The sequence below is a fragment of the Hylobates moloch genome, unplaced genomic scaffold (assembly GCF_009828535.3).
Source record: "Hylobates moloch isolate HMO894 unplaced genomic scaffold, HMol_V3 SCAFFOLD_13, whole genome shotgun sequence".
NCBI classification, from domain to species: domain Eukaryota; kingdom Metazoa; phylum Chordata; class Mammalia; order Primates; family Hylobatidae; genus Hylobates; species Hylobates moloch.
The window spans coordinates 10270849-10285015 of record NW_026652288.1 but is presented as its reverse complement, the minus strand read 5'-3'; the positions used below and the strand labels follow the sequence as shown (position 1 = coordinate 10285015).

Below are 14167 nucleotides of genomic sequence, written 5' to 3'. Positions count from 1 at the left end.
ATACCTAAATAAGAATCCTAAAAGAAAAGAAACCAAACTGTTGACGCCGGCTATTATCTTCATGGATATAAGAATGGAGACCTGCAATTTCCATGAATTTATGTAATGCTATGTTTTAATTTGTTAAAAACATATTACTTTTGCAAATAGAAAATAAAAGAAACTACGGTTGGGCTCGGTGGCTCATGTCTGTAACCCCAGCACTTTGGGAGGCCGAGGCGGGTGGATCATGAGGTGAAGAGATCAAGATCATCCTGGTCAACATGGTGAAAACACATCTTTACTAAAAATACAAAAATTAGCCTGGCGTGCTGGTGGGCGCCTGTAATCCCAGCTACTTGGGAGGCTGAGGCACGAGAATCGCTTGAACCTAGGAGGCGGAGGTTGCAGTGGACTGAGATTGCGCCACTGCATTCCAGCATGGGTGACAGAGGGAGACTCTGTCTCAAAAAAAAGAAAAAAGAATAAAAAAAAAAGGAAATAAGAGAAACTGAAAATAAAATAGTAAATCATAACAAAATAAATAATAAATAACTAATAAAAATAAACATAGCAGCATCATTAACAATAGCCAAGGCTGGGCTCAGTGGCTCACACCTGTGATCCCAGCACGTTGGGAGGCCAAGGTGGGCAGATCACTTGAGGTCAGGAGTTTGAGACCAGCCTGGCCCACATGGTGAAACCTCATCTCTACTAAAAATACAAAAATTAGCCGGGTGTGGTGGCACACACCTGTAGTTCCAGCTACACGGGAGGCTGAGGCAGGAGAATCGCTTAAACCCGGGAGGTGGAGGTCACAAATTCCATCTCAAAAACAAACAAAAAATAATAGCCAAAAGGTGGGAGTGACCCAAGCATCCATCAATGGCTGAGTGGATACATAGAACGTGCTGTGTCCATACAATGCAGCACTAGTCAGCCTTGAAAGGAAGGGAATTCTGACACATGCTATAAGACATTGAAGACATGATGCTGAGTAAAATAAGCCAGCCAGAAAAACATTGTGTGATTTCATTCATAGCAGGTACCTAAAATAGTCTAATTCATACAGAGAGAAAGTAGAAAGGTAGTTGCCAGGGCCTGGGGGAGGAGGAAATGAGGAGTCACTGTTTAATGAATACAATTTCAGTTCTTCAAAATGGAAAAGTCCTGCGGGTGGAGGGTGGTGACGGTTGTAACAGCAGTGTGAACGTACTTAACGCCACTGAACTGTACACTTAAAAATGGTTGGCCGGGCCTGGTGGCTCATGCCTGTAATCCCAGCACTTTGGGAGGCAGAGGTAGGTGGATCACTTGAGGTCAGGAGTTCGAGACCAGCCTGGCCAACATGGTGAAAACCCGTCTCTACTTAAAATACAAAAGTTACCAGGGCGTGTAGTCCCAGCCACTTGGGAGGCTGAGGCAGGAGAATCACTTGAATCAGGGAGGTGGGGGTTGCAGTGAGCCAAGATGGTGCCACTGCACTCCAGCCTGGGTGACAGAGTGAGACTCTGTCTAAAAAAAAATAAAAAAGGTTAAAAAGGTAACAAATAGGCTGGGCACAGTGGCTCATACCTATAATCCCTGCACTTTGGGAGGTTGAGTTGGGTGGATCGCCTGAGGTCAGGAGTTCGAGACCAGCCTGGCCAACATGGTGAAACCCCATCTCTCCTAAAAATACAAAAAAATTAGCTGGGTGTGGTGGCAGGCACCCAGATACTCGGGAGGCTGAGGCAGGAGAATTGCTTGAACCCAGGAGGCGGAGGTTGCAGCGAGCCGAGATCGCGCCACTGCACTCCAGCCTGGCAACAGAGTGAGACTGTGTCTCAAAAAAAAAAAAAAAGAAAGAAAAAGAGAAAAAAAAACCATCAAGCATGGGGACAATTATTGTAACAGTGAGACCTGTTTATGTAGTTCAAGTGTCAGATACTAGAATCTCCCCAAGTTAAACATCTGCAGCATTAAAGGTGAGGAGGCCCGGTCAAATGCTCGTCTATAGGTTCACAGAAGAGCATCAACAAATAGCTCATAAGCGCGAGGAAGAAAGCTCAACCTCACTTGCACAGGAATATCTTTTACACCAATTAGTTCGGTGTATAAAGTAAACTCCTAATACAGCATTGGCAGTCCTTGGGGAAACAGGAGCATCAAGGCACTGCTGAGATGAGGTGTTGATTGGTACAGCCTTACTAGAGAGGAATTTTAGAGTATCTATCAAACATTTGGAGGCAAGGGTTGGTTCTGGTGAAAACCAGAAAACCTCCTAGACAAATTCTAAAAAAGCTGTATTCTTTTCTTCGAGACAGGGTCCCACTCTGTCACCCAGGCTGCAGTGCAATGGCATTACATGGCCCACTGCAGCCTCAAACTCCTGTGCTCAAGGGACCCTCCTACCTTAGCCTCCCAGGTAGCTGGGACTGCAGGCACACACCACCATGCCTGGTTAAATTTTATTTATTTATTTATTTATATATTTTTAAATTATTATTATTATTATTATTATTATTATTTGAGACAGAATCTCGCTGTTGCCCAGGCTAGGGTGCAGTTGTGCAATCTTGGCTCACTGCAACCTCTGCCTCCAGGTTCCAGCTATTCTCCTGCCTCAGCCTCTCGAGTAGCTGGGATTATAGGTGCCCGCCACCATGCCTGGCTAATTTTTGTATTTTTAGTAAAGATGGGGTTTCACCATGTTAGCCAGGCTGGTCTTGAGCTCCTGACCTCAAGTGATCCACCCGCCTCGGCCTCCCAAAGTGCTGGGATTACAGGCATGAGCCACCTCGCCCGGCCTAATTTATTATTATTATTTGTACAGACAGGGCGTCCCTATGGTGCCTAAGCTAGTTTCCAACTCCTGGGCTCAAGCCATCCTTCTGCCTTGGCCTCCCTAGTGCTGGGATTACAGGTGTGAGCCACTGAACTTCTAGAAATTTATTCTTCTGCTATACTGGCTCATGTGCTACAAACACCATATTTTGTGGCAGAATGGTTTGTAATTACAAAAGACAGGAAGCCATTTCAATGTTTATCAACAAGGGACCCATCTGATACAATGGACCACCAAGAAGTCTCTAAAAAAGAATGAGATCAGGTGTGGTGGCTCACATCTGTAATCCCAGCACTTTGGGAGGCCAAGACAGGAGGATCACTTGAGCCCAGGAGTTCGAGATCAGCTTGAGCAACATAGTGAGACCCTGTATCTACCAAATAAATAAATAAATAAATATTAGCCATGGGTAGTAGGGTGTGCCCGTAGTCCCAGCACTCAGGAGGGTGAGGCAGGTTGCAGTGAGGAGTGATTGTATCACTGCAGTCCAGCCTGGGCAACACAGCGAGACCCTGTTTCAAAAAACAAAAAGTCAATCGTGGTAATTCAAATAGACAAAGCAGTGAGTAAATAAAGGAGTAAGACAAGGGTATGCTACTGAGGCCCAGCCCCTTACCTCGACAGTCATCTGGGGAATCCCCAAGGGAAGAAATTGGGTAAGATGGAGTTGGGGGGGGCATTGCCCAGGTGTAAGGTAGGGCAGGTAGGGACTGGAGGCCTTCGGGTGCTGGGCAGGCAGCCTCCAGACACAGGCAAGCTGCAGTGGGGGATCAGGCGAGAAGGGGCCACCCAGGAGCTTCACAAATCTGCCTGTGGCAGGTCTGTACTGAACGTGCCCTTTCCTTCCTTTCCACAAACACTACGGGGGCACCTCTTAGCCCTGCTGATTTCTAAACCCTGGGGCCCAAGGCGTTCAGGGGTGGTAGAATAGCCCTGGGGTAGAGGATGGCTGAAGGGCTTCGATCCCAATGGTGAGGGGGCTCCTGAGATCTGTCTCCTCTTCTTCTGCACCCACAGCCAGGACCTTCCTGCTATGCAGGGCCCCCAGGACTCTTCCAGTCCGGGGATATGGGGAGAGGAGCAGCCGGCGGGTGCCTAGAAGCCTTGTACCCCAGCAGGAGGGCTGGAATCGGAGGTGAATACTTGAGGCCACAGATCGCGGGGCCAGAGCAGGGGAGATTCTTAAGTAGCCTTAAGACGCAGTGTCTCCAGGGGTTCTGCCCTGCAAACTGCACAGGCTGCTCCCTTCTTTGTAGAAGGAAGGGTTGGGTCTCCCACCTCCAGCTCTCCCGCTGAGGAGTAGTAGATACAGGTTCTGAGGATCCTGAGGGCAAGTCTGTGCAACACCAAAGAGAAGGCTTTCTCCCTCCCTGGATTTTCTGGAAAATTCTGGCAAACGCAGGATAGAGTTGTTTGGTTGTCAGAAATTACCCAGAAAGGCCGGCATGGTGACTCACGCCTGTAATCCCAAAACTTTGGGAGGCTGAGGCGGGCAGATCACCTGAGGTCAGGAGTTGGAGACCAGATTGGCCAACATGGCCAAACCCTGTCTCTACTAAAAATACAAAAATTAGCTGGGTGTGGTGATGTGTGCCTGTAATCCCAGCTATTCCGGAGGCTGAGGCTACCGCTTGAGCCTGGGAGGCAAGATTGCAGTGAGCCGAGATCATGCCATTGCACTCCGGCCTAAGCCACAGGGCGAGACTCCATGGAAGGAAAGAAGAAGGGAAGGAGGGAGGGAGGGAGGAACCCACATGCCTGGGAAGAGCGCAACCAGGTTACAGGGCAGGGTCGGAGGGAGGGCATCTGGGAGCTTCTCTTTGCACCCAGAAAAGCACTAAGGATTTATATCTGAATGCTCCACACACAAAGCCAAGGCCCCTAGAGCTGAGGAAACGGAGTGCACAGAGGCCCAGAAGCTTGCCCCAGGTCACTTCACTGGTGGCCACATGTCAGCTGGTCCTGACCCCCAGCCTTCCCCTAAAGCCAGCCTCCATCCGTGAAAGCAGGTGCTAGCATGCCCGCTCTGGATAACCCAAAACCCCAGGCCTGCCAGTGCCCGGCCACTGTCAGGGTACCTTGATGAGAGGGGCCACCTGCCCTAGCCTCGCTCCTGCAGCCACACAGGAGGGGCCCGCACACCTGAGAGGGGAGGCCCAGAAGCTTCCAGGGGGAGCCTGTTCCCTGCCTCTCCTGGTGACTCAGGAGCCCCTGGGCACCTCACCCCATCCTTTGTCTCTCTACTTCCTCCTCCACCAAGGGACAATGAAATCGTCATGCCCTGCAGCAAAGTCACCAGGAAAATGTGACTCCACAGCAATTAAGTGATTTTCTTTTCACAAAAACAAAGGTCCAGTGAGGCTCACTAGGAGGCTCCCCCTGGGGACTCTGGCCACAGACACACCATGCTTTAAATTCCAACTTGGCTTCACAGAAACTGGAAGTTTAAATAAGGAGCTGATCTTTAGCTCTTTAGAGGGACTCCCCTCCACATACAGTGTGTAGAGCCACCCAGCAAAGTTACTCTTGTCACTAAGAACAGAATTCTTATTGGCCAAGCTGGCATTATAGAGTGATTCAGCCACATGCGGTCCAGATAGTAATGCCCTACCCTCTTCAAAAAGCCAATTTCAGCCGGGTGCGGTGGCTCACGCCTGTAATCCCAGCACTTCGGGAGGCCAAGGCGGGAGGATCACCTGAGGTCAGGAGTTTGAGACCAGCCTGGCCAACATGGTGAAACCCCGTCTCTACTGAAAATACAAAAAGTAGCCGGGCCTGGTGGCGCACATCTATAATCCCAGCTGCTTGGGAGGCTGAGGCAGGAGAGTCACTTGAACCCAGGAGGCAGAGGTTGCAGTGAGCCGACGTAGCGCCACTGCACTCCAGCCTGGGCGACAAGAATGAGATTTGGTCTCAAAAAAATGAAAAAGAAAGTTTTCCCCTTGGAAGGAACAGGCAAGGAGGACCTGAACTCAGCTCCCAGAGAAGTGTTGCTTAAATCCCCTGGGGCCTACAGTCTTTTAGGAATCACTGGGCAATCCCCCAAGTGTTTGGGATAGAAAGGAACATCACACATTGAAGTTCTGGAGACTACGCCAAAAAGTCAATCCACCGAGCAGCTTAGCCACTGAGAACAATTGCCGGTCCTGCGCTCACGGAGCAGAGTTCCAGCACACACAATGTGAAGGGCTTCCCCGGAGTTGTGCAACCTGCAGCCCAGCCCAGGGGATGCAGGAGCCAAGGCCAGGAACAGCCCAGTCACACAAATAGCAGTACAATGGCTGATAAGCTCTTGAAAATATGTTTACTCTCGCTGGAAATCCAAGAAATGCACATTAAAACAATCACACATCATCCTGCCAGGTACACGAAACAAGTTTCTGAAAAGCACTTAATAGATGGGCTGTGATAAAAGGGCACTTCTTCTAACTTCATTGGAAAACAAGTTAGTAGTATGTACAAACAGCTTTCAATATGTCTATAACCATTATACCAGTAATTCCACTTCTGGGCATGCAACTTTTTTCTTTTTTCTTTTTTTTTTTTTGAGATGGAGTCTCACTCTGTCGCTCAGGCTGGAGTGCAGAGGCGTGATCTCGGCTCACTGCAACCTCTGCCTCCTGGGTTTAAGTGATTCTCCTGCCTCAGCCTCCCAAGTAGCTTGGATTACAGGTGCCCACCCCCAAGCCCAGCGAATATTTTTGTATTTTTAGTAGAGACGAGGTTTCACCCTGTTGGCCAGGCTGGTCTTGAACTCCTAACCTCAAGTGATCCGCCCGCCTCGGCCTCCTAAACTGCTGGGATTACAGGCATGAGCCACTGTGCCCGACCATTGGTAAAGTTATATTTAAACATCTCCATGCAACTTTAAAATGATCAAAAATTTACACAATGAGTTATGCAAGGATATTAATTACAAAATGAATACCCCCCAAAAGGCAAAGATAACTTATACAGTGGGCTTTAATAGTGGGCTGTGGAATGCAGATAATTAAAACGAGGTCACCTAGAGGGACCAGGCTGGTTGGCAGTCTGGAGACGTCTTCTGGGTGAGCAGTCTCCTGGAATCAGGTCAATAAGAAGAAACCTGCCCTGCTAGGCTCGGGTGGTGGGTGGGGGGTCTTCCAGGCATAGGACCAAGTCAGGATGGAGCCAGGGTGGCTGGAGAGGAGTACTCTGGGGCATGACCAGCTAGGGGTCTGGAAGCGAAGGTCACAAGTAAGAATTTTACATTGAGGGCACAGAAAAGCCATAGAGGGTTTCATGCAGGACAGCAATGTGATACGGTGCTTTTATTTATTTATTTATTTATTTATTTATTTATTTATTTATTTTTGAGATGGAGTTTTGCTCTTATTGCCCAGGCTGGAGTGCCATGGCAAGATCTCGGCTCACTGCAAACCTCTGTCTCGTCTCCTGGGTTCAAGAGATTCTCCTGCCTCAGCCTCCCAAGTAGCTGGGATTACAGGCATGCACTACCACACCCGACTAATTTTTTCTATTTTTAGTAGAGATTAGGTTACTCTATGTTGGTCAAGTTGGCCTCCAACTTCCCACCTCAGGCGATCTGTGATATGGTGCTTTTAAAAAGATCACTCTGGCTGCTGTGAGGTGAATGAATGAAAGGGAAACCGGGAGACAACTGAGTCTGTTGCAAAAACACAGGAACGCAATGAAGGTGGCTTCGATGGACGTGCTGAGAAGTGGGTGGATACGGGACAGATTTTGGAGGTGGAGCCCACAGGACTCCGTCCCTACTGGCATCTCCTGTGGAGGGTTGGACAGGGAGGTGGTGCCCAGACTGTCTGCTTGAGCACCAGGGCCTTAAGTTGCTGGAGGCTTTGACTGAGATGGGAACGAACCCTAGGCAGAAGGCTGCACAAATGGAAGCTGTCTGTTGAGCATGATACCAACTTTGGACATGAAGCTAATGCAAAAAGAACATCCAAAAAGGACCACGGGAGGTTGCCCCTGAAGCTCGTGAAAATAAGGAACGTCCAAATGCCTGCCATTTACCGGGGCTGTGATGAGCACCAACACGGTGTTAAGTGAAAAAGGCCTTGCTGGGACCTGGGGAACAATGGAGCTGTGGGTCCCCGGGCAGGGTCCGAGATGGAAATGCCTCACATTAAATTTAACCTCCAAAGAATGATCTCGGGATTTCACAACATTGCCTCGAGCTGACCCTTACTCCCCCATGTTGTACCTAAAGTGGCCAGCCAACATTCCTTCCTCCCCTGCTGGCTGGACTTCTGGTTTGATAAGAGCTGCTGGGGGAAGCCTGGCAGATACTGGAGACTCTCCCAGCTGGGCCGAAACTGAAAATCAAGGCAGGGGAGGCAAAGCAGAGCTACTGCCACCTGTGAGGGGCCTACGACAGAGCAACGGCAGACCAGGGAGCCAGGGAGTCCGAGCTGGAAGCATCGTGGAAAGCCCAGGGCACAGAGTCCCCCAGGGCAGACGGACCCAGACAGGCAGACCATTAATGGCAAGTTGATGGATCTGGAGTGTTTTCCCTCCTCTGCCACCCCCGCCCACCTTTGTCTTTCTAGGATCTTCTCTCTGGGCCTGTTTCCTCCTTTGGAACTCTTGCAGGTTAGATAAGATCTCTAACGGGCTGCCCAGCTCTTCTAACCCAGGATGCTTCCCTCTATTCATCCATTCAATCAGTCACCAAGGGCCTCCATGTTACAGGTGCTAGGGATCTAATCATAAGCAAAAGACAGGGAAGAAAATATGACCAAATAATTCCACAAGAAGACGTCAAAATCCACTGTGGCAAGTGCCATGAAGGAGGGGAGCACCAGGTGTGTTAGAGAGGGTGAATCTGTGGGCGTGATGGCAGAGGGTGTGGGAAGAGGTGGGGAAGACAGTCTCCCGGAGCTGGGGAGGAGGAAGAGGGCTCAGCAGCGGCAGATGGGAGGAGGAGGGGTGAAGAGGCTTGGAACAGCCGCCATGGAAAGCAGGAGCCCCGCAGACACACACAGTAGGGCTGCCCAGCAGCTTAGAGCAACCCACCATGCATGCGGCATACAGAGACATGCAACCGCGGTCTATTCACTGAATCCCATGAAATGCCACATAGGTCATCTCAATCTGACATTCTTCCACCAACAGAGAAGAAAAGCCTATATGCTTTTTACAATTCCAGTTTACTTCTCTTTAGAATGCCCTTACAAGTACTGACTCACACGTATCACTAAGCAGACATCCACACTCAGCTATGCAATCTTTGATCAGCCAACCCTCGGTCAGCTCCATGGAACCACGTGGGCAAAGAAAAAGCCAGCAGCTATTCCATAGACAGGGGAAGCACTCAGGGGCAAGCAACGACAGGGGAAGCACTCAGGGGCAAGCGACGGTCACCAAGCACCACAGCACCCAGGAGGTCCTGCTGAGGTCCTGCTGACCACCCCAGCGCCTGGGAAATGCACTCTGTCAATCAACACCGCAAAACAGGCTAAGATACTGTGAAGGACTCACACGTTTTTTTTTTTAAACAGGGAGAGAGTTTTTTTTTTTTTAAAGATAATAGCATTGGGTTTTTGAAATGTTCATGAATGATAGGGCAAATACAGAATAAATTAACAAAGGCAGTATGAAGGAATACGTTAAAAAAAGAGAGAGAAAGCTCTTGTAAGCAAAAGCTGCCTTCCAACTACATGGAAAAACACTCTAGTGCCCTAAGTAAATAAATAATAAAAGGATATTGAAACAATACACCCTGAAAACGCTTGTGCCTTCTCTGTTCTCCTGGGCAGAAGCAGTGCTGACAGGTTTATGCTACCGAGGTTACAGACCCAGCTAGCATTTATTTACCTAATAACACTCGAGGACTTTTCAAAGAATCAGAGAGGACATTTCAAAGAACTGATGCCATTCTCCAGATTTATTAGTACATATAACCCACTCTTTTACCCCAAGCTCTAGTACCAACTCCCAACACAGGACACCCTGACCCCTGGACTAGAAAAAAGCTAAGATTAGAATTTTGACGTGCTCAGACCACACCATTTTCCTTCCCCCTGATAGGAAGGCTCTTAAGAATATATACCCACAAGGAAAACGAAAACAACACACAGTGATTTTTCATTCCTACCACACCTAGTCCTTATTGTTTAGAAAACACTTAACTTTGCACAGGTTCTATCTGTTTCACAATTATAGCCACAGTCTTGCCTGTTCATGCATTTTCATTCCTTTGTCTTTTCTTTTTTTTTTTTTGAGACAGTCTTGCTCTGTGGCCAGGCTGGAATGCAGTGGCACAATCTCGGCTCACTGCAACCTCCACCTCCTGGTTTCAAGCGATTCTCCTGCCTCAGCCTCCTGAGTAGCTGGGACTACAGGCTCCCGCCACCAGGCCCGGCTAATTTTTGTATTTTTAGTAGAGATGGCGTTTCACCATGTTGACCAGGATGGCCTCGATCTCTTGACCTCATGATCCACCCACCTCGGCCTCCCAAAGTGCTGGGATTACAGGCGTGAGCCACCGCGCCCAGCCTTCATTTCTTTTTCTTAAACATATGCTACACTACCACTAAAAGCAACTTGTGCAACAAGTATGTACAGAACAAAACACTAATATACTTACTGGGGAAGCAGAGCAAACAGACAAAAAAGAAACTAAAGCGGGGCTGGGCATGGTGGCTCACGCCTGTAATCTCAGCACTTTGGGAGGCCAAGGCTGGCGGATCACCTGAGGTCAGGAGTTCAAGACCAGCCTGGCCAACATGGCGAAACCCCGTCTCTACTAAAAAAATACAAAAATTAGCTGGGCTTGGTGGGGGGTACCTGTAATCCAGCTATTTGGGAGGCTGAAGCAGGAGAATCACTTGAACCCGGGAGGCGGAGGTTGCAGTGAGCCAAGATCACGCCACTGTGCTCCAGCCTGGGCAGTAGAGCAAGACTCTGTCAAAAAGAAAGAAAGAGAGAGTGAGAGAAAGAGAGAGAGAGAGGGAGAGGAAGAGAGGAAGGGAGGGAGGGAGGGAGTAAGGAAGGGAAAGCAAAAGAAAGCAAGAAAGAAAGCGAAAGAAAGTAAGAAAAGCAAGCAAGCAAGCGAGAAAGAAACTAAAATAGAAACAATAACAATCCAGGATCACAGAATTTCAGAGCTAAAGGGGTTTTAGAGAATAAGAGGTTAGAAGATTTGCACTAGGGCAGAAAATTGGTAGCAAAGACAGCTCTAGAATTGCTACCATTTCTGCAGCAGGCAGGGAACTATTCACACTTTTTTTTTTCTTTTTTTCTTTTCTTCTTGAGACAGGGTCTCACTCTGTTGTCCAGGCTGGAGTGCAGTGGTGTGATCTCTGCTCACTGCAGCCTCGACCTCCTGGGCTCAAGCAATTCTCCCTCCTCAACTTCCCAAGTGCTGGGACTACAGGCATGCACCACCACACCTGGCTAAATTTTGTATTTTTTGTAGAGATGGGGTTTCACCATGTCGCCCAGGCTGGTCTTAAACTCCTGGGCTCAAGTGATCCACCCATCTCAGCCTCCCAAAGTGCTGGGATTACAGGCATGAGCTACCACACTTGGCCCAATTCACACTTCTTAAGCCAACCTTCCTGCACGAGACCAGTCTCCTGCTGCAGTTTGTCACTGCTGCCCAGGAAAACCTAAGGCATTCACCAGCCTAGGGCAGTGGGCTGTTCTCGATGGCATCTGTTACAGGCCTTTCTTAGGTTTAGCATTATTTGATTATGTGATGTGATTATTTTATTAATATGAGTCTTCTCAGCTAGGCCATAAGTTGTACAAGGCCAGTCATACCTCCCTGTGGTGCAGAGAAGCCTAAGAAGGGAGTCAACATTTCCAGATCAAGTCACTTTTTCTTGGAAATTAACTTTTACAGGACAGGCCCTGGGATTTGATAATACTTGATTTAGCATGATTTTACTTCCCTTCATTCATCTGAGAGCAGACAGATTTTATGAATGAGAGAGCCAAAGATTAGGTTTCTTTCTCAAAGACTGTGAATGGTGGCTAGGTGTGGTGACTCATGCTTGTAATTCCAGCACTTTGGGAGGCCAAGGCGGGAGGATTGCTAGAGCCCAGGAGTTCCAGACCAGCCTGGGCGACATGGTGACACCCCATCTCTACAAAAAATACAAAATTTTTTTGTCTCTACAAAAAATTTTAAAATTAGCTGGGCATGGTGTTGTGCACCTGTGGTCCCAGCTACTTGAGAGGCTGAGGCGGGAGGATCACTTGAGCCCAAGAGGTGGAGGTTGCAGTGAGCCTTGATGGTGCTACTGCACTCCAGGCTGGGTGACAGAGCAAGACCCTGTCTCATGAAAAAAAAAAAAAAAATTGTTGGCAGGGCGCAGTGGCTCATGCCTGTAATCCCAGCACTTTGGGAGGCCAAGGTGGGCAGATCACCTGAGGTCAGGAGTTTGAGACCAGCCTGACCAATGTGGAGAAATCCCGTCTCTACTAAAAAATACAAAATTAGCTGGGCATGGTGGCACGTGCCTGTAATCCCAGCTACTTGGGAGGCTGAGGCAGGAGAATCGCTTTAACCCAGGAGTCGGAGGTTGCAGTGAGCTGAGATCGTGCCATTGCACTCCAGCCTGGGCAACATGAGTGAAACTCTGTCTCAAAAAAAAAAAAAAGGTTTACACCTATGTATTATCTCATTTCAAAAAAAAACCACTGTGAACAGCAAACTACTTGGTGACCAGGAGTGCCTGTGTGTTAGTCCAACATCCCATACAAAGCAAAATGTCACTAACAAAGGCATCCTATTATTCTTAGGCAATCAGAAGGTAAATAGCAACAGAACACAGAGAACCCAATTTTTAGCCCATGGCACTAATCTGCAGATTAGAAATCCTCAAAGTGGCCAGGCACAGAGGCTCACGCCTGTAATCCCAACACTTTGGGAGGCTGAGGCTGGAAGATCATTTGAGGTCAGGAGTTCGAGACCAGCCTGCCCAACATGGTGAAACCCCATCTCTACTAAAAATACAAAAATTAGCCTGGCCTGGTGGCACATGCCTGTAATCTCAGCTACTTGGAAGACTGAGGCAGGAGAATCACTTGGGCCCAGGAATCAGAGGTTGCAGTGAGCTAAGATTGTGCCACTATACTCCAGCTGGGGCAACAGAGCGAGAGTCTATCTTAAAAAAAGAAATACTCAAAGTCTGTTCACTAGAACTCCTAATTCCATACAGTTCATCAAACAAGGCAGTAGCAGCCATATCACCATTCCACTAAGAAGAAAAGAGCAAGTCCATGGGCCCTAAAAACCTGAAAGTTTCACAAATGTTAAGGGTTAGGAGAAGAAAAAGAAAAGGAATCCCTGAAACCCTTTAAGGAAGCAGTCAGAGCGCTGAGTCCCAGCACTGCAGCCCAGTAGGCCACCCCCCAGCACTTGGGGAATGCTGCCCTCATCTACCCCACAGCCAAGGTCTCGAGCTGTCATCCAGGCTGGAGGGCAGTGGCACGATCACAGCTCAGTTCAGCCTCGACCTCCTGGGCTCAAGCAATCCTCCCACTTCAGCCTCCCAAGTAGCTGGGACTACAGGTGCACCACCACAGCCAGCTAGTATTTTTTACTTTTTGTAGAGACAGGGTCTCACTACGTTGCCCAGGCTCTTCTCAAACTCTTGGGCTCAACTGTCCCTCCTGCCTTGGCCTCCCAAAGTGCTGGGATTACAAGCGCGAACCACTGCGCCTAGCCTGATCTTACTTCTATTACTACATTATCCAGAAATTATATTTATATGTTGAGAAAATTAGATGTATGCACTGTAAACATAATATAAAAATAGTTATATTTGGATGGCTTAATTATGGGTGATTTATATTTTTTTCATGCTATTCTATGATCTATAAATGCTTTCCAATGAATCACTTGAGGTCAGGAGTTCGAGACCAGCCTGGCCAACATGGTGAAACACCATCTCTACTAAAAATACAAAAATTAGCTGGGCATGTTGGCACGTACCTGTAATCTCAGCTACTCGGGAGGTTGAGGCAGGAGATTGCTTGAACTTGGGAGGCGGAGGCTGTAGTGAGCCCAGATCATGCTACTGCACTCCAGCCTGGGTGACAGAGTGAGACTCTATCTCAAAAAAAAAAAAAAAAAAAAAAAAAAAAATATGTTTTCCAATGATTATATACCAGATTTGTAATAATTTTTTTTTTTTTTTTGAGACAAATTCTTGCTCTGTCCCAAGCTGGAATGCAGTGGCACGACCTCAACTCACTACAACCTCCGCCTGCTGGGTTCAAGCAATTCTTGTGCCTCAGCCTCCCGAGTAGCTGGGATTACAGGCGCCAGCCACCACATCCAACTATTTTTTTTTTTTTTTGTATTTTCATGTTGGCCAGGATGCTCTCGAGCTCTTCACCTCGTGA

General features: G+C 48.2%; 1 protein-coding gene and 1 non-coding gene across 3 annotated transcripts in view; both read right to left on the bottom strand.

Annotated features, from left to right (window-relative positions):
* ATP6V1C2 (ATPase H+ transporting V1 subunit C2) overlaps positions 1-14167 on the bottom strand; it is a 57505-nt gene that overhangs the window by 35559 nt on the left and 7779 nt on the right. The gene's annotated exons all lie outside the window — the stretch shown is intronic.
* LOC116481314 (U7 small nuclear RNA) lies at positions 2210-2274 on the bottom strand. The gene has a single exon (XR_004369874.1). It is a non-coding gene; the product is annotated as a U7 small nuclear RNA (small nuclear RNA).